Source organism: Grampus griseus, assembly GCF_964374135.1.
Source record: "Grampus griseus genome assembly, chromosome: 1".
NCBI lineage: Eukaryota > Metazoa > Chordata > Mammalia > Artiodactyla > Delphinidae > Grampus > Grampus griseus.
In genome coordinates, this window is record NC_139017.1 from 57,936,782 (window position 1) to 57,958,756 (window position 21,975).

General features: G+C 38.7%; 1 protein-coding gene and 1 pseudogene across 6 annotated transcripts in view; both read right to left on the reverse strand.

The window, feature by feature from the left end:
* Positions 1 to 21,975, reverse strand: part of COP1 (COP1 E3 ubiquitin ligase) — a gene marked incomplete at its 3' end in the record, with an annotated part of 273,496 nt that overhangs the window by 249,343 nt on the left and 2,178 nt on the right. The gene's annotated exons all lie outside the window — the stretch shown is intronic.
* On the reverse strand, positions 13,284 to 14,136 carry LOC309837353 (small ribosomal subunit protein uS5-like; annotated as a pseudogene). The gene has a single exon. The product of its transcript is annotated as a small ribosomal subunit protein uS5-like (transcript).

Sequence of the window (21,975 nt, forward strand, 5' to 3'; positions counted from 1 at the left end):
CACATATCCAAGAAGTTCAGAAAACCCCAAGCAGAACTGTTTTTCTTTTTAACATCTTTAGTGGAGTATAATTGCTTTACAATGGTGTGTTAATTTCTGCTTTATAACAAAGTGAATCAGTTATACATATACATATGTTCCCATATCTCTTCCCTCTTGCATCTCCCTCCCTCCCACCCTCCCTATCCCACCCCTCTAGGTGGTCACAAACCACCAAGCTGATCTCCCTGTGCTATGCGGCTGCTTCCCACTAGCTATCTTTTTTACATTTGGTAGTGTATATATGTCCATGCCACTCTCTCACTTTGTCACAGCTTCCCCTTCCCCTTCCCAATATCCTCAAGTCCATTCTCTAGTAGGTCTGTGTCTTTATTCCCATCTTACCCCTAGGTTCTTCATGACTTTTTTTTTTCCTTAGATTCCATATATATGTGTTAGCATACGGTATTTGTTTTTCTCTTTCTGACTTACTTCACTCTGTATAACAGACTCTAGGTCGATCCACCTCACTACAAATAACTCAATTTTGTTTCTTTTTATGGCTGAGTAATATTCCATTGTATCTATGTGCCACATCTTCTTTATCCATTCATCTGTCGATGGACACTCAGGCTGCTTCCATGTCCTGGCTATTGTAAACAGAGATGCAATGAACATTTTGGTACATGACTCTTTTTGAATTATGGTTTGCTCAGGGTATATGTCCAGTAGTGGGATTGCTGGGTCGTATGGTAGTTCTATTTGTAGTTTTTTAAGGAGCCTCCATACTGTTCTCCATAGTGGCTGTACCAATTTACATTCCCACCAACAGTGTAGGAGGGTTCCCTTTTCTCCACACCCTCTCCAGCATTTATTGTTTGTAGATTTTTTGATGATGGCCATTCTGACCAGTGTGAGATGATATCTCATTGTAGTTTTGATTTGCATTTCTCTAATGATTAATGATGTTGAGCATTCTTTCATGTGTTTGTTGGCAGTCTGTATATCTTCTTTGGAGAAGTGTCTATTTAGGTCTTCTGCCCATTTTTGGATTGGGCTGTTTGTTTTTTGGTTATTGAGCTGCATGAGCTGCTTGTAAATTTTGGAGATTAATCCTTTGTCAGTTGCTTCATTTGCAAATATTTTCTCCCATTCTGAGGGTTGTCTTTTGGTCTTGTTTATGGTTTCCTTTGCTGTCCGAGCAGAATTTTAAAAAACAAAAAAACACCCTGACACATACAATGCATTTAAACTGATAAAGGCAAAAATGAAGAGAAAATCTTGAAGGCAGAAAAAAGACACATCACATATAGAGACACATCACATATAGAGGAACAAAGATAAGAATACAGCAGACCTCTCATCAGAAACTATACTAGCCAAGAGAGTTCAGAGAGCTTCCAGATTGGTTAACACCTGTAGATTCGGGGAGAGTGGCACACTTGGAGATAGCGTGGATGCTCTGCACCCTTTCCCAATACCTTGTCCTATGCATCTCTTCCATGTGGCTGTTCCTGAGTTATACCCTTTCATATTAAACCAGTAACAGTCATTATCCAACTTCTAGAGGTGATGGATCATCTGCAAAGAGGGGAATTGGTTGCTGCAATACTCCATAAAGGAAGTATCTATTTCAACTCTTTTGCCCATTTAAAAAAACTGGGTTGGGGAGAGTGGCCAGGATGGTAGAATAGAAAGACCTTGGGCTCACCTCCTCTCACGAACACACCAAAATCACAATATGCAGAACAACCATCTTTGAAAAAGACTGAAACGTACCAGAAAAAATTTCTACAATTAAAGACATAAAGAAGGAACCCCAAAAAGACCAGTAGGAGAGGCAGATTCGTGATATAATCAAATCCCATACCTCCTGGGTGGGTGACCCACAAACTGGAGAATAATTGTATTACAGAGGTTCTCCCACAGGAGGGAAAGTTCTGAGCCCCAAGTCGGGTCCTGGAGCTCAGGGGTCCAGCGCCAGGAAGAAGAGCCCCGAGAGCATTTGGCTTTGAAGGCCAGTGAGGCTTGATTACAGGAGCTCCACAGGATTGGGGGAAATAGAGACTTCACTATTAAAGGGCACAAACAAAACCTCACACCCACTGGGACCAAGGGCAAGAGAGCTGTCTCCCGGAGGCTGACATTTTGGCACCAAGACCTGGTCCCACCTAACACCTATAGGCTCCAAGGCTGGGATGCCTCAGGCCAAACAACAAACTGGGTGGGCACAGAGCCCCACCCATCAGCAGACAAGCTACCTAAAGATTTCCTAAGCACACAGCTCCCTCCAGACATGCCCCTAGACACAGCCTTGCCCACCAGAGGGCCCCAGTTCTACCCACCAGGAGGCAGGCATTGGCCCCTCCCACCAGGAAGTGTCACAAGCCTCTAGACCAGCCTCACTCACCAGAAGGCAGACACCAGAAGCAAGAAAATGACAGTCCCACAGCCTGCAGACCTGGTCTGCAAAGGCAGGCCAGATTCTACCCTGGGACCGTCTGGCACCTGGCCCTTGGGTGATGAGAGGGGAGTGCACTGCTGGGATGAGTAAGATGTCTCCTACGGAGGGTCACTTCTCCAAGATTGAGACTATTGTTAAAATAACCATACTACTCAAGGCAATCTACAGATTCAATGCAACCCCTATCAAATTACCAATGGCATTTTTCACAAAAAAAATTTAAATTTGTATGGAAACACAAAAGACCCCAAATAGCCAAAACAATCCTTAGAAAAAAGAACAGAGTTGGAGGAATCATGCTCCCTGGCTTCAGACTATGCTACAAAGCTACTGTAATCAAAACAGTATGGTACTGGCACTAAAACAGACATATAGATCAATGGAATAGGATAGAAAGCTCAGAAATCAACTCATGCACTCATGATCATTTAATCCACAACAACGGAGGCAAGAGTATACAATGGAGAAAAGACAGTCTCTTCAATAACTGTACTAGCCGCAGCTGGAAAATCAGCCCAATTCGTACTTCACCCCTGATCCCTTCAGCAATAGAAGGCCCCACCCCAGTTTCAGCCCTACTCCACTCAAGCACAATAGTTGTAGCAGGAATTTTCCTACTTATCTGTTCCTACCCCCTAATAGAAAATAACTAACTCATTCAAACAATAACTCTTTCTCTAGGCACCCTCACCACCGTATTCATAGCCATTTGCGCTCTCACCCAAAATGATATCAAAAAAATTATTGCTTTTTCCACCTCCAGCCAACTAGGCTTAATAATAGTAACAACTGGTCTCAACCAACCTTAGCATTCTTACATATTTGCACACACGCCTTCTTCAGAGCTATATTCTTCTTATGTTCTGGCTCTGTCATCCATAACCTGAATAACGAACAAGACATTCGAAAAATAGGAGAACTATACAAAGCCCTTCCCTTCACCACAACCGCTCTTATCATTGGCTGTCTCCCACTAACAGGAATACCATTCTTCACCGGATTCTACTCTAAAGACACCATCATTGAAGCCGCCACTTCATCTTATACCAACGCCTGAGCCCTATTATTAACTCTAACCGCTACCTCCCTCACAGCTATCTATAGCACTTGCATCATTTTCTTCACACTACTAGGACAACCTCGCTTCCCTGCCTCCATGAACATTACTGAAAACAATCCCCTATTAATTAACCCTATCAAACATCAGAAGCATCTTTGCTGGCTTCACTCTATCCAACAACATTCCTCCAATAACCACTCCCTTAATAACCACACCCTTACACCTAAAACTAACCGCCCTCGTAATAACGACTTTAGGCTTTATCCTCACATTCGAAATCAACCTCAGCACACAAAACTTAAAATATATACACTCCTCAAACTCCACTAAATTCTCCACTCTATGAGGATATTTCCCCACAATCATACATCGCCTACCCCCTCACCTGAACCTACCAATAGGCCAAAAACTAGCAACCTCCCTACTAGACCTAACCTGACTAGAAATCATCCTACCCAAAACCACAGCCTTTATTCAACTAAAGGCTTCCATGCTAACCTCAAACCAACAAGGCCTTATCAAACTCTACTTTTTATCTTTCCTATCACTATTACTCTTAGTATACTCTTATTTAATTACCCCGAGTAATCTCCATAATAACCACAAAACCAATAAATAATGACCAACCTGTAACAATCACCAACCAAGTACCATAACTGTATAAAGCAGCAATTCCCATAGCTTCCTCACTAAAAAACCCAGAATCTCCTGTATCATAAATAACCCAATCCCCCAACCCATGAAACTCAAACACAATCTCCACTTTCTCACTCTCTAAAACGTATAATATTACCAAAAACTCTACCACTAATCCTAAAAGAAATGCCCCTAACACAACTTTGTTAGAAACCCAAATCTCAGGGTACTGCTCAGTAGCCATAGCTGTCGTGTAACCAAACAGAACCAATATTCCCTCCAGATAAACCAAAAATACTATTAAACCTAAAAATGAACCACCAAAGTTTAAAACAATCCCACACCCAACACCACCACCCACAATCAACCCTAAACCCCCATAAATAGGCGAAGGCTTTGAAGAAACCCCCACAAAACTAATTACAAAAATAATGCTTATAATGAAAACAATGTATGTCATCATTATTCTCACATGGACTTCAACATGACCAATGACATGAAAAATCATCGCTGTCATTCAACTACAAGAACACTAATGACCAACATTCGAAAAGCACACCCACTAATAAAATTTCTCAATAACACATTTATCGACCTTCCCACCCCATCAAACATCTCTTCATGATGGAACTTTGGCTCCCTACTTGGCCTCTTCCTAATCATACAAATCCTAACAGGCCTATTCCTAGCAACACACTACACACCAAACACGACAACTGCCTTCTCATCTGTCACACATATTTGCCGAGATGTTAATTACGGCTGAATTATTCGATATCTACATGCAAACAGAGCTTCCATATTCTTCATTTGCCTTTACGCCCACGTAGGACGTGGCCTATACTATGGCTCCCACGCCTTCCAAGAAACATGAAACATTGGAGTAATCCTACTATTCACAGTTATAGCTACTGCATTCGTAGGCTATGTCCTACCCTGAGGACAAATACCATTTTGAGGCACAACCGTCATTACCAACCTTCTATCAGCAATCCCCCACATTGGTACCACTCTAGTCGAGTGAATCTGAGGTGGCTTTTCCCTAGACAAAGCAACACTAACACGCTTCTTTGCCTTCCACTTCATTCTCCCTTTTATCATCCTAGCACTAGCAGCCGTCCACCTACTATTCCTCCACGAAACAGGATCTAACAACCCCACAGGAATTCCATCCAACACAGACAAAATCCCATTTCACCCCTACTACACAATCAAAGACATCCTGGGTGCCTTACTACTAATCTTAACCCTACTTACATTAACCTTATTCGCACCTGACCTACTAGGAGACCCCGACTACACCCCAGCAAAGCCACTCAACACCCCACCACACATTAGACCAGAATGGTACTTCCTATTTGCATACGCAATCCTACAATCAATTCCCAACAAACTAGGAGGAGTTTTAGCCCTACTACTCTCAATCCTTATCCTAATATTCATCCCCATACTCCACACAACCAAACAACGAAGCATAATATTCCGACCCTTCAGCCAACTTTTATTCTGAGTACTAGTCGCAGATCTCCTGACCCTAACATGAATTGGAGGCCAACCCGTAGAACACCCAATAATTGTAGGCCAATTAGCATCCATCTTATATTTTCTCCTAATCCTAGAAACTAGTCTTATTGAGAATAAACTCCTAAAATGAAGAGTCTTTGTAGTGTAGCAAAATACCCCAGCTTTGTAAACCGGAAAAGGAGAAAACCACACCTCCCTAAGACTCAAGGAAGAAGCATTAACACCTCACCGCCAGCACCCAAAGCTGAAATTCTACATAAACTATTCCCTGAAAAAGGTTTATTGTAGAATAACCACAAGGCTACAGTGCTATGTCAGTATTGAAAATAATTTATTTTATAATACTTTTGTCATATAAATCATATACACATGTACTCCCACATGTCAATAATAGCGTCTTCCTGTAAATGTATATATGTACATGCTATGTATAACTGTGCATTCAATTATTTTCCCCACGAGCAGTTGAAGCTCGTATTGAATTGCATTAATTTTACATATTACGTATAAATTATTGGTCGTACATAGGACATGTCCCTAAATCAGTTTAAGTCAACTAACATTATGGCCCCTCCATTAGATCACGAGCTTAATCAGCATGCCGCGTGAAACCAGCAACCCGCTCGGCAGGGATCCCTCTTCTCGCACGGGGCCCATAAACCGTGGGGGTAGCTAACGGTGATCTTTATAAGACATCTGGTTCTTACTTCAGGACCATTTTAACTTAAAATCGCCCACTTGTTCCCCTTAAATAAGACATCTCGATGGGTTAATGACTAATCAGCCCATGCTCACACATAACTGAGATTTCATACATTTGGTATTTTTTATATTTGGGGGGGGGATTTGCACAGACTCAGCTATGACCTTAAAAGGTCTCGTCACAGTCAAGCAAATTGTAGCTGGACTTGTATGTATTTGTTATTTGACTAGCACAACCAACATGTGCAATTAAATTAATGGTTACAGGACATAGTACTCCACTATTCCCCCCGGGCTCAAAAAACTGTATCTCGTAGTGGATCAAACCCCCCTTATCCCATACAAAACTAACCATCTGCTTAGATATTCACCACACCCCTAGACAGGTTCCTCTCTAGATCTACAAACCATTTTATTCATAAATCAATACTAAATCTGACACAAGCCCCATAATGAAATTATATGAACATCTTTCACATCCCATAGGTTAATGTAGCTTAAATTTTTCATAAAGCAAGACACTGAAAATGCCTAGATGGGCTCGCCAGCCCCATCAACATAAAGGTTTGGTCCCAGCCTTTCTATTAATTCTTAACAGACTTACACATGCAAGCATCCACATCCCAGTGAGAATGCCCTCCAAATCACAAAGATCAAAAGGAGCGGGTATCAAGCACGCTACACTAGCAGCTCACAACACCTTGCTTAGCCACACCCTCACGGGACACAGCAGTGATAAAAATTAAGCCATGAACGAAAGTTTGACTACGTCAGGATAACTAGGGTTGGTAAACTTCGTGCCAGCCACCGCAGTCATACAACTGACCCAAATTAATAGAGACCCGGCGTAAAGAGCGTTAAGGAATCACACAGAATAAAGTCAAATCTTAATTAAGCTGTAAAAAGCCATAATTAAAACTAAGCTAAACCACGAAAGTGACTTTAATACAATCTGACTACACGACAGCTAAGACCCCAACTGGGATTAGATACCCCACTATGCTTAGTCGTAAACCTAAATAGTCACAGAACAAGACTATTCGCCAGAGTACTACTAGCAACGGCCTAAAACTCAAAGGACTTGGCGGTGCTTCATATCCCTCTAGAGGAGCCTGTTCTGTAACCGATAAACCCCGATCAACCTCACCAACCCTTGCTACTTCAGTCTATATACCGCCATCTTCAGCAAACCCTAAAAGGAAACGAAAGTAAGTATAACTACGCTACATAAAAACGTTAGGTCAAGGTGTAACCTATGGGATGGGAAGAAATGGGCTACATTTTCTATACTAAGAACACCCCTCATACTCACACGAAAGTTTTTATGAAATCTAAAAACCAAAGGAGGATTTAGTAGTAAATTAAGAGCAGAGTGCTTAATTGAATAAGGCCATGAAGCTCGCACGCACCGCCTGTCACCCTCCTCAAGTACCACAGCAAAGCCCCAGCTTACTAACCCATGCTAAGCAACTATACGAGAGGAGACAAGTTGTAACAAGGTAAGCATACTGAAAATGTGCTTGGATAAAACAAGATGTAGCTTAAACAAAGCATCTAGTTTATACCTAGAAGATTCCACAACCTGTGTATATCTTGAACTAAATCTAGCCCACACCCCCCCACCGCTCCTACCATAAACCAATCAAATAAAACATTCATTATACATCTAAAGTATAGGAGATAGAAATTCAACCACCAATGGCGCTATAGAGAAAGTACCATAAAGGAAAGATGAAAGAAACACTAAAAGTAAAAAAAAAGCAAAGCTTACCCCTTGTACCTTTTGCATAATGACTTAACTAGTAACAACTTAGCAAAGAGACCGTAAGCTAAACTACCCGAAACCAGATGAGCTACTTACGAGCAGTAACTAGAACAAACTCATTTATACGGCAAAATAGTGAGAAGACTTATAAGTAGAGGTGAAAAGCCTAACGAGCCTGGTGATAGCTGGTTGTCCAAGAAAAGAATTTCAGTTCAATGCTAAATAATACTAAAAACCACATCAAGTCTCAACGTATATTTAATCGTTAGTCTAAAAAGGTACAGCATTTTAGAAATGGATACAACCTTAACTAGAGAGTAAAATAAACTTAAACCATAGTTGGCCTAAAAGCAGCCACCAATTGAAAAAGCATTCAAGCTCAACAATAAAACAATGTTTTAATTCCAACAATAAGTAAATCAACTCCTAGCCTGACTATTGGACTAATCTATATAACTATAGAAGCAATACTGTTAAATATGAGTAACAAGAAATTTTTCTCCTCGCACAAGCTTACATCAGTAACTGATAGTACACTGATAATTAACAGCTAATAAATATAACCCAACACTAAATTATTTATTAAAAACACTGTTAACCCAACACAGGCTTGCATTAAGGAAAGATTAAAAAAAGTAAAAGGAACTCGGCAAACACAAACCCCGCCTGTTTACCAAAAACATCACCTCTAGCATAACCAGTATTAGAGGCACTGCCTGCCCAGTGACAATCGTTAAACGGCTGTAGTGCGGTGCTGGGAAACCTGTACAAGTGAAAGAATGAAATTAGAACATTTTCTAACACCATACACAAAAATAAACTCAAAATGGATTAAAGACCTAAATATAAGACCAAATACTACAAAATTCTTAGAGGAAAACACAGGCAGAACACTCTTTGACATAAATCGTAGCAATATTTTTTTGGATCCCTCTCCGAGAGAAATGGAAATAAAAACAAAAACAAACAAATGGGACCTAGTCAAACTTATATGCTTTCGCACAGCAAAGAAAACCATAAACAAAACAAAAGGACAACCTACAGACTGGGAGAAAATACTTGCAAACGATGCTATCAATAAGGAATCAATTTCCAAAATAGACAGACAGCTCATGCAACTCAATATCAAAAAAAAAAAAAAAAAAGACCCAATCAAAAAATGGGCAGAAGTCCTAAACAGACATTTCTCCAAAGAAGACATACAGATGGCCAACAGGCACATGTAAAGATGCTCAATACCACTAATTACTAGAAAGGCAAATCACAACTACAATGAGGTATCACACCAGTCAGAACAGCCATCATTAAACAGTCTACAAATAATAAATGCTGGAGAGGGTGTGGAGAAAAAGGAACCCTTCTACACTGTTGGGAATGTAAATTGGTGCATCCACTATGGTAAACAGTCTGGAAATTCCTTAAAAACTAAAAATAGAGTTACCATATGATTTTGCAATTCCACTCGTGGGCATATATCCAGAGAAAACTCTAATTTGAAAAGAAACATGCACCCCAATGTTCACAGCAGCACTATTTACAATAGCCAAGACATGGAAACAACCCAACTGTCCATCAACAGATGAATGGATAAAGAAGATGTGGTATATATACACAATGGAATATTACTCAGCCATAAAAAATGAAATAATGCCATTTGCAGCAACATGGATGGACCCAGAGATTATCATATTAAGTGAAGTCAGACAAAGACAAATATTATATGATATCACTTACACATGGAATCTAAAAAAATGATACAAATAAACTTATTTACAAAGCAGAAACAGACTCAGACATAGAAACAAACTTATGATTACCAAAGGGGATAGTGGGGTGGGGAGGGGGCAGGATAAATTAGGAGTTTGAAACAAGCAGGTACAAACTACTATACATAAAGTAGGTAAACAACAAGGACCTACTGTATAGCACAGGGAACTGTATTCCATATCTTGCAATAACCTATAATGGAAAAGAATCTGAAAGAGGATATATATATATGTACAACTGAATCACTTTGCTGTATACCTGATACTAAAAAACACTGTATATATATATAGCCAAAGACAATGGAGTGACATCTTCAAAATACTGCATGAAAAAAACTTTAAACTTGGAATTTTATACCCAGCAAAAAAAAAATGTTTGAATATGAAGGCAAAACAAGTAATTTTCAAATACAAATAACTTAAAGAATTCATCGTACACAGACCTTCACTGCATGATATATTGATGTAAGTTCTACGGGAAGAAGGAATACAAAGTGGGACAGCAAATACACACAAATAAATAAAGAGCTCTAAAAATGGTAACAATGAATATAAGCATGAAACATATTTTATGTTTAATCACTCTAAAACATAAGCAGCACAAAGAGTTCACCGTTGAATATGGAGCATAATACCATCCCTAGAAACAACGAAAGCACAACAGGAAAACAAGATAAATGGAAATTAAAATCTAATATTTTTAAGATGTACTAAAAAAAATAAAGAAAATGACAAAAGCATTGAAAGATAAAGAAAATTCTCAATTAGATAACCTCAGAAACCAAGTATTAGGAAGAAAAGCTTATTTGAAAAGAGGTGAAAGAACTCAGAAAAACTTAGAAATAAAGAAAAAGAAAGACATAAGAGCAAATAAGCATAATGGATACTGATTTAAGAGAAAATTAGATGGCCATTTTAGGCATCTGATTTTGCAACCTTACCACAGAACTTTAGATAGACCACAAAGTGAACCTAGTACTATTCAAACCATTATTAGTAGTGATTATTTGAACTTTTCATCTTGTCACTGTTTTATTAAAATAATGATCTTCAGTTCAATCTTGTGAAGAAGACATTTTCATACCAACTGCCAAAACTAAAGGTAGATATACTGCACAACCTTAAGCTTGCCAAAAGGTTATGTGTGTCATTTAACTGCATTTAAAAACCAACAATGCAGAACAGATATAGATACAGAAAATTATTTAATTCTACTATTTTCTATTTATAAGGCACATCATCTCAGTTAAGCAAGGGTCTTATGGCAATCAGTTTGACTCTCAAGTTAAACTTTTAATCAGTGCCTTATTTATACTCTGCCTAACTTTTTAATGTATTACCTGCTTCAAAAGCAGTATCCAAACTTATCAAATGGTATAATAATAATAAATGGTACAATAATAAGGACATTGCTCAATCCATATATATTTTGGTACTGACACTAACTCCATTACAGTTCTACAAAATGTGTCAATTGTCTCATGGTAGTACTGGTTCTAAGTAACCAAGCATTCAATCTTTCAAAGGTTAAGTACTAAAAAACATAACATCAAGATAATCAGAGCCAGGTACAATTTAGAGTTATTTAGGAAAATAGGGAGTGGTTACATCTTACCTAACAGGACCAAAGAACCACTTTCATATTTTGGTACCAAATGTGAAATCCTGGCAAACACCACCTGATTCCTTTCCATGATTTTATAATTTACGATGTCTTTATACATGTATTATATAATCTAAACCTCACAATCCTATAATGGAATACCATTATATCTCAATTTATAAATGAAAAAACATACTCTAAGTCAAACATATATTTGCCGGAAGTTAAATCTCAGGGCTTTTAATGCCAAGTCCAGTGCCCTTTGCCTCATGCTATGATCTCAGAAGAGAAAGGAAACAAATACTTACATGCATCACTGTGACCATGAAATTTCAAATCACTATCAACATATAGAAAACCTTGGAAACAACTACTTTGAATATGCTGAAATTTATATACATCCTTTCAAGAGTGAAAGACACGCAGCAAAAGTCAGTAGCCACAGAAATGTTTCTTCTTTCCTCTCAAAATGTCCAAAACTTGACATTTCTCTAGCTGCCTCCTTCCCCTTAAACCAGCTGCTTTGTGACCATCCCCAAGCCATCCTCCATTCTCAACTGGCCCCAGGTGGATTCAGAACTGAAAGACAAGGAAATAAATGAAAAGGAAAATAATAAACCTCAAATCATTTTTTAACACCTACACTGGTAACACTAAATCCCCAGCACCAATCTTCACAGGCAGCAGTTAAGTTCCAGCCTCTGTCCATTCATCTCACTCCTTCCTAGTTTCATTTGATACGATAAAAAGCCCTAAAAATCTTAAAAGTCTCTTTTAATAAAAATTAAGTTTATTTGGTATTTTGCAACGAAATTTTTTTCCTATCTCCACTAAGACCTGTATTTAACTTTGGTTTATGTCACAGGATTCTATGAATAAGGACAGGAAAGGTAAGGAAGAAAAGGAATAGAAGGCAAACTTCTTAGACTCTAATTTAACAATAAAATCTTTAAAAAAAAAAAAAAGAGGGGGAGTGTATTCAAAATAGCTGTGTGCTAGCTTCAGGGGCAGAGTTTTCTTTAAAAAAAAAAAAAAATAGAGACCACATAGTATAGGAAAAAAAGGACACCATGATCAATACAAGTGATAGACATGAAAAGATAAGCAGGGGAAGGGCTTCCCTGGTGGCGCAGTGGTTGAGAGTCCGCCTGCCGATGCAGGGGACACGGGTTCGTGCCCCGGTCCGGGAGGATCCCACATGCCGCGGAGCGGCTAGGCCCGTGAGCCACGGCCGCTGAGCCTGCGCGTCCAGAGCCTGTGCTCCGCAACGGGAGAGGCCACGACAATGAGAGGCCCGCGTACCGCAAAAAAAAAAAAAAAGATAAGTAGGGGAAGCAATCTCTGGTGTTCCATCCCCCCCAACCCCCCCCCCTTAAAAAAAGTAGACTGGATCAGGAAACCAAATATGGCCAAAGAGTGTCACTACTGATTCCTCCCAGTGTGAAATGACTGCAATACACTCTCAATCTCTTCCTGGATCTTATTCTACTCACACACTCCCAACATTCCTCTACTCAAACAGAGCATCAGTTCTAATGACTAAAGGCTTAGAGTTGGCGAATAATTTTAATTAGGCTTGTGTAGCTATAATATAAGTGGAAAAATTAGAATTATCTCATAGCAAACACCATGACCAGGGCTCACAGGACCTAGTCTTAGATTCAAGGTGGATCTAGGGACTTCAGTGTACTTATATGGAATACACATCTTCACTAGTGCTCCATTTTTTTTTTAAACTGGCTTCATTCACTTTATTTTTCTCATAGAAAACGATGTGGTGGCTACAGCTGGAGCCTGGGTCCTCTGCCCGAAAACTCTGGTGTGAGTCTTTACAAGATGGTCAGTGAATTCCTGATACAGAGACTTGGTGAACACCATCTTTCCAGAAATCAGGAGTGAGATAACTGTAGGTCTTGGAAATGGCATCAAAAGTGGCCTTGGTGAAGTTGCCCAGGGTGGTGGTGCAGCCCCGGCAGAGGCGTAGTAGTCATCAATTCCAACCATCATCACTAGCTTCTTGGGCACAGGGGCTGAGACGATGCCAGTGGCCCTGGGGGCAGGGATGAGGCACACCAGCACTGAGCCACAGCAGCCAGTCACCTTGCAAGGGACGGTATGGGGCTTGCCGATCTTGTTCCCCCAGTAGCCTCGCCGCACGGGGATGATGGAGAGCTTGGCCAGAATGATGGTCCCACTGATAGCAATGGCTACCTCCTTAGAGCACTCGACACCCAAACCAGCACGTCCGTTGTAATCCCCAATGGCAACAAATGCCTTGAACCAGATCCGCTGGCCAGCACAGGTCTGCTTTTGCACAGGCATAATCTTCAAAACCTCGTCCTTGAGGGATGACCCCAAGAAAAAGTCAATGATCTCGGATTCCTTGATGGGCAGAGAGAAGAGACAGATCTCCTCCAGGGACCTGATCTTCATGTCCTTGACCAGACAGCTCAGCTTGGTGACAGAGAGCCACTCCTTATCCTCAGCCTTGCCTCTGCAAGCTCCTTGGCCTCGGCCCCGACCACGACCCTGGACCTGGAGGCCGCTGCTGAAGCCTCTGCAGAAGCCACTGCAGCCTCCCATTCCAGGGCCCCTGGGGCCTCCAGGCCCTCCCGCAGCACCAGCGTCATCCGCCATTTGGTGTTTTTACGGAGAAGAAGCTAGTGCTCTACTCTTTATGTGACTAATGCTTCTTTTTCTGCTTCTCAAGGATATCAGCTTGCAATATACAACTGACCCTTGAATGACACAGGTTTGAACTGCGTGGGTCGGCTTACACACAGATTTTTTTCAATAATGAGTACTACAGTACTGCACAATCTGCAGTTGGTTGAATGCACAGATGCAGAGGGACTGCGGATATGGAGGGCTGACTGTAAGTTAAAGTGGATTTTCGACTAGGCAGAAGGTGGGCACCCCAACCAGTGTTACTCAAGGGTCAACTATATAGCCCTTCCAGCACCAGCACTACAACAAGAACTTTATTTTTTTTTTTATATAGGCCAATTCAAGTGTATTTTTTAATTTCAAATTCCTTAAACAAAATATGATTGACCCAATATATTGTTTCAAGCCAATTCCAACAAGATTTAACTGCTATATTTTAGTCATTAATTCAGAAGAGCACCCAACATAGGCCATGAAAGGCACCGGACACAAAAGACCACATATTGTATAATTCCATTTATATGAAATGTCCAAAAAACACGCAAATCTATAGAGTCAGAAGGCAAATTTGTGGTTGCCAAGGGACGAGAAGGAGAGTGACTGCTTAATGCATATAGGGTTTCCTTTTGGTGTGATGAAAATATTCTGGGAGTAGACAGTGACGATGGCTTCACAACACTGTCAATGTACTGAATTGCACAGTTTAAGTGGTTAAAATGGTGAATTTTATGAGGTACGAATTTTACCTCAATTTTTTTAAAAAAAGGAATAGAGAACGATTGAGGGAGTAACTGGAATGGATCCTACCGAATGGAAGCATACTATTACAAGATTCTTACAGTGTATGTGAAATGACAAAACATGATTTTAGAATATAAAAAATTAAAAATGAGTACTATAAACCCTAGAGCAAACACTCCCCCCCAAAACACACACACATCCCACACAGCTATCACTAATAAGTCAACTGTAGCAACAAAACAGAAATCTTAAAAACACCCAATTAATCCAAAAGAAGGCAGGAAAAGAAGGAAAAAAGACATAAAAGGAATAGAAGAATAGAGGGGACAAACAGAAAACAAAGAGCAAGCAAGACATACACATAAAACCAAGCACATCATAATTATGTTAAAATGCAAAAAGTCTAACCAAGCCACTTAAAAGGCAAATTGTCATAATAAATAAAAAAGAAAGACTCAAACATATGCTATCTACAAGAAACCTACTTTAAAAATTAAAACAGATAAAAGAAGTAGTGAAGGACAAGAAAACATGCCATGTAAACACTTAAAGAAAGCTGGAGAGGTTATGCTATCCGATTAAACAGATTTCAGAACAACAAATATTACCAGGAATAAGCAAGGACATTTCAAAATAATAAAGGGATCAATCCACAAACTCTAAATGCATGTGCCCTACTAATAAAGTTTCAAAATACGTGAAACAAAATTGACAGAATTGCAAGGAAACATAGCAAAACCCACAATTACACTTGGAATGGTTAAAGATTTTAACACCCCTTTCAGTAATTGACAGAACAAGTATATAGAAAATCAGTAGGAGTATACAGAGTTTAACACACCAACAAACTTGATATTTATAGAATATACCAGTCTACACACTGCAGAAAACTCATTTTTTTAAATGCATATGGAACATTAACCAAGATAAAGCTTACCGTGAACCATGAAACAAGTCTCAATAAATTTAAAAGGACTGAATTCACACAATTCATATTCTCTGAATGAAACTGAATTATATTAGAACTTAATAATAGAATATCCAGAAAATTCTCATTTAGAAATTAAAACATTTCTAAATAACCCATTCTTCAAATAAGAAATCAAAATGGGGACTTCCCTGGTGGCACAGTGGTTAAGAATCCACCTGCCAATGCAGGGGACCCGGGTTAGAACCCTGGTCCGGGAAGCCTCCACATGCCACGGGGCAACTAAGCCCGTGTGCCACAACTACTGAGCCTGCTCTCTAAAGCCCACGAGCCACAACTACTGAGCTCACATGCCACAACTACTGAAGCCCGTGCACCGCAACAAGAGAAGCAACTGCAATGAGAAGCCCACGCACTGCAACGAAAAATAGCCCCCCTTCGCCACAATAAGAGAAAGCTTGCACGCAGCAACGAAGACCCAACGCAGCCATTAATAAATAAATAAATAAATAACCAAAAAAAAAGTTTTAAAAAAAATCAGTGGAAATGACAAAAAGTATATTAAACTGAATGAAAATTAATGCAGGGATTAGAAAGGGAAACTAATAGAATTAAATGTTTTTCTTAGAAAAGGCCAAAATAATCTAAGATTCTGTAGTCAGAAGCCAGAAAATGATGAAACTCAAAGTAGAATAAAAATAAAGCCAAATATCAGGGAAATAGAAAATGGACATTTAGAAAATCAATAATACCAAAACCAGTTATTTGAAAAGATTAATAAAACTGACAATCCTGGGCTTCCCTGGTGGCGCAGTGGTTGGGAGTCCGTCTGCCGATGCAGGGGACACGGGTTCGTGCCCCGGTCCGGGAAAATCCCACATGCCGCGGAGCGGCTGGGCCCGTGAGCCATGGCCGCTGAGCCTGCGTGTCCGGAGCCTGTGCTCCGCAACGGGAGAAGTCACAACAGTGAGAGGCCCGCGTTCCGCCAAAAAAAAAAAAAAACCTGACAATCCTCTGGCTAAACTGTTCAAGGAAAAAAAAAAGGGAAAACACAAATTACCAGTATCAGAAATGAAAGAAGGGACATCCCTCCAAATCCTACAAACATTTAAAACATAAAGAATTATTAAAGCCTAAGTCAGAAAGAGAAAATCAAATATTGTATATTAACGCATATATGTGCAATCTAGAAAAGAGGTACAGATGAACCGGTTTGCAAGGCAGAAGCAGAGGTGTAGAGAACAAATGTATGGACAAGGGGGGAAAGCGGGGGGTGGGGGGGTGGGGTGAATTGGGAGATTGGGATTGACATATATACACTAACATGTATAAACTAGATAACTGATAAGAACCTGCTGTATAAAATAAATAAATAAAATCAAATTCCAATAAACAAAAAAAGTATTATGAACTTATGCCAACAAATTCAATAGCTTGGGTGAAACGGAGAAATCCCTTAGCAGACAAATTACCAAAGCTCACTTAAGAAATAAAGAACCTGAATAGCCCTTTATCAATTAAAGAAACTGAAATACTAAATAAAAACCTTGCCACAAAAACTATGGCTTCACTGATGAATTCTACCAGACACTTAAGAATGAAACATACCAATCCACAAACTCTTTCAGAAGACAAAGATGAGCTGAACTGTATCCTCTCCCAAATCCATACATTGAAATCCTAGCCCTCAGTACCTCAGAAGACTGTATTTGGAGACTGGGCCTTAAAGAGCTAATTACGGTAAAATGAGGTCATGTATGTGGGACCTAATCCCAATATGACTGGTGTCCTTATAAGAGATTAGGACACAGACAACACACAGACCCAGGGACAACCATGTGAAGACACAACAAGAGGTGGCCATCAGCAAGTCAAGGAGAGAAGCCTCAGAAGAACCCAAACCTGACAACACCTTGATCTTGGACACCTAGCCTCTAAAACTGTTGAGAAAATAACTTTCTATTTTTTAAGCTACCCAGTCTGTAATTATGTTATAGCAGCCCTAGCAAACTAATACACCCTGATATCAAAACCAAAATATATAAATATATGTATATTATAAGAAAACCATAGACCAATATCACCCATAAATAAAAATACAAAATATCTCTTTAAAAAAATCAGTAAATAGGGCATAAAACTGGAAAAGAAAGAAGTAAAACTATATTGATTTTCAGATGACATGATTGTCTTCTCAGAAAATCACATCGGTTCTACCAAAAAACTATTAGAAGTAATAAGTGAACTTAACAATTCACAGGACACAAGGTCAATACACAAAAATAAATTTTATTTTTATATTAGCAACAATTAGAAATTGAATAGCAAATTAGCAATTTTTAATTAGAAATTAAAATAACACAACAGCATCAAAATCATGAACTACTTAGGAGTAAGTTTAACAAAACATGTGCAAGATCCAAAAACTGATAACTATAAAACTCTGCTAAGAGGAATTAAAGACCTAAATAACTGGAGAAACATACTATGTTTATGGCTCAAAGACTCAATATTGTTAAGATGTCAAATCTTCCCAAATTGGGTCATAGATTCAAAGTAACTCAAATTAAAATCCTAGCATGCTTTTTTTTAAGAAATTGGTAAGCTAAAATCTATGTGGAAATGCAAACATCCTAAATAACTAAATCAACTTTGAAACAGAGGAACAAAACTACACTATCTGATTTCAAGATTTACAACAATGATACAGAAATCCAGACAACGTGGTACTGGCATAAGGATAAACACATAGATCAATGGAACAGAACAAAGACTCCAGAAATAAACTTATACATATTAATTAATTTTTGAGAAAGGTTCCAAGAAAATTCAATGAACAAAGATGGTCTTTTCAACAAATGGGTGCTACAATAACTGGACATCTACAGTGGAGGGAAAAAATCTCCAACCCTTACCACACACAGTATATAAAAATTAACATGAAATGATTATATACCTAACCACAAAAAAGCTATAAAACTTCTAGAATATACAAGAAGACTTAGACAACAATTTCTTCAATAGAACACAAAAGCCATAGACTGTAAAAGAAAAAAGTCCATAAATTGGACTTAAAATTTTAAACTTTTGCACTTCAGAAGACTGCTCAGAAAACTATAAAGAAAACAACAGACTGGGAGAAAACATCACAATATTTAGGACTTACATGCAAATTATGACAATAAGATACTACTACACACGTCTACTAGAATGACTGAAATTTGAGAGACTGAAAACAGCAAGTGTTGGCAAGAATGTGGAACTGAAACTCATACATTGCTGGTAGAAATGCAAAATGATAGTCACTTTAGAAAACAGTTTTGCAGTTTCTTATAATGCTAAATATACACTTGGCAATACAACACAGCAATACACTCCTATGTATTTACCCAAGAGATGTGAAGACAGGTACACACAGAAAACTGAATGTGAATGTTTACAACAGCTTTCTTTACAATCACTGAAAACTTTAGAAACAAAGAAACTCAAATATCTTTTAACTGATGAGTATATAAAGAAATCACGTTATATCCATGTAATGGAATACTACTCAGCAATTAAAAGAAAATTAGTGAGACATTCAACATTATTGAATCTCAAAAACATTACTCCAAGTAAGTCAGGCACAAAAGTCTACATACTGAATGACTCCATTAATATAATATCCTAGAAAAGGCAAAACTATATTGATAGAAAACAGATGACCAGTTGCCAGGTGTCAGAGATGAGGTTCGAAGACAGAGTGCTAAGGTGTAGTACACTGAACTTTCTAGTGTGATGGAAATGTTCTGTATCTTGATTAGGGTGGTAACATAGATGTATTTATTTGTCAAATTCATTGAACTATACACTTAAAACCGGTGACTGCTATGGTATGCAAATTATATCTTAATAAAGCTGATTTTAAACAAAATCTCCAGCCTCTGAAGGGCAAAGCAATATAGTGGTTAAGAACTTGAGCTTTGAGTCAAAATGTCTGGATATAAATACTGATACCACCATTATTAACTATACGAACTGAGCTTTGAGCCAAAAGCCCATCCTTAAACTAAACTGAGGCCTCATACCCAGTAAGTACTTATACATTGTACATAAATATGTAACCAAAAGTTTCATCAAACTATCTTTATAATGACAGGTTCTATGATACCTGCTATTTTATTTCACTTTTTAATAGTTTGGAAAACAGTTATAGTAGCAAGAATGGTCAACAGATTTCATCTTTAGGGCTAAATGTAATTAAGAGGTAGTGGCTGCCTGCAGTGCTATGTTGAGGACCGTGAGACAACATCTGAATTCAGAAAAGTATTTAGCATCTGCCATGGTACTAAGAGAAGCAATAATGCCAGGATGTGATACTATAATTATGTGATTAAAAGTCTTTCTTCACGTTAAATCGTGAGCTCCTTCAGGATAGTCCATTTTTAATAGTTGACATGAGAATTTATTAAATGGTAGATGGACTTCATGTAGATTCTACCTACATTTTATCAGGCAGAGGTAACCTTCCCACAAGGGGCTTACTATCTACCTAAAAATACTTATTTCTGCTACAACTCAGAGATTATCTGGGACTTGAAGAGGTAGAAAAGGTTATTTCAGGGGGTTGGAAAAGCTAATGCAGAGGCAGTAGTAATATGATAACATAAAAGAAAGAAATTGTCTTCCAAACACAGGCTATTTAAACGTAATTTAAACTAATTTAAACGAATCGTAATTTAAACGAATCATGTAAGAAAAATTTGAAAAATCAAAGTAACGAAGACTTCCTTTGAATGTCCGAGATTTATCCAACTTCAAGCTATATACTACTCTCTACTGTACTACAGATTCTCCATCTATAAAACACTGTTAGAATTATCTGCAACTTGACGATACTTTCAATCCTTTGTTTGAAAGAAATATTAAAGTAAAAACTATAAATCCCTAAAATGTTCATCAATTCTGCAATTAAATATAAACTTACTTTCAAATATGAGTCAGGAGAGGCCAATATGTATTATTGATATTAGGCATTTGACCTTAAATCAACCATTCTCAAGGAGGGGAAGAGGACATTTCATTATTAACAAGGGAGCTTCTGCAAACTACACTGCCCACTCCAGCCTCCAATTCAGTTTTGTCCTGTTGGGATATGGGCAAGCAGGGGAGAGAGTATTTAAGGATAAAGACATTTATCTCCTGTGATTATGAAACAGCTGTTTCCCTTCAGTCTACCACATTTAAGAACCACGAAGCTAAATACATGTACTTCAACTTATAGATATGAAATTTTTAAATTCCATACAAAGAAAGCACTAAATTGAGAATTCGGAGATATGAGTTTTAATTTTGTCCTTGAGCTACCCAATCTGAAACCAAGTTACTTAACTTCTCTGTACCTCAATGAGAATACAATTATATTAGTATTATATAAAGTTGGAAGTTCTATATAACTTCACAGAATTGCTCTAGGATAAAATGAAACATGAAGTATAAACATATCTTTAAAATATGATGAATAAGGAATTGTTATCATTATTCAAACTTAAGCCTCATTTAGATGTAAAAGCTTAGAATAATTTGGATTGGTTCACAGTTTGACCTTGAAGCAGACAGACCAACCACCCAGAGCCAATTAGAAATGAAAAGGATTCCTTGTGCCTTGCCTAATCCTCACCTTCCTACCCCAAATGCTTGGCCAAATCAAATCTAGCTGGAGAATCAGGAAAACTGATTTCCATTAATGAATTCTTCTGAATATTCAACCTCACCAGAAAAAGAAACAGAGGACTATGAAATTCTTAGAAAGTGAAATATTCGGAATTTTTAACTCATGACTCTCACTGGACACTTCCTCTTGGAATATAAAAGAAAGAAGGGGCTTCCCTGGTGGCGCAGTGGTTGAGAGTCCGCCTGCCAATGCAGGAGACGCAGGTTCGTGCCCCGGTCCGGGAAGATCCCACATGCCGCGCAGCGGCTGGGCCCGTGAGCCATGGCCGCTGAGCCTGCGCGTCCGGAGCCTGTGCTCCGCAACGGGAGAGGCCACGACAGTGAGAGGCCCGCGTACCGCAAAAAAAAAAAAAAAAAGAAAAATCTAAACAACATGGTTAAGACTCAAGAGACTGGATTTTAATTTTTAAAAATTAGTTGACAGACTA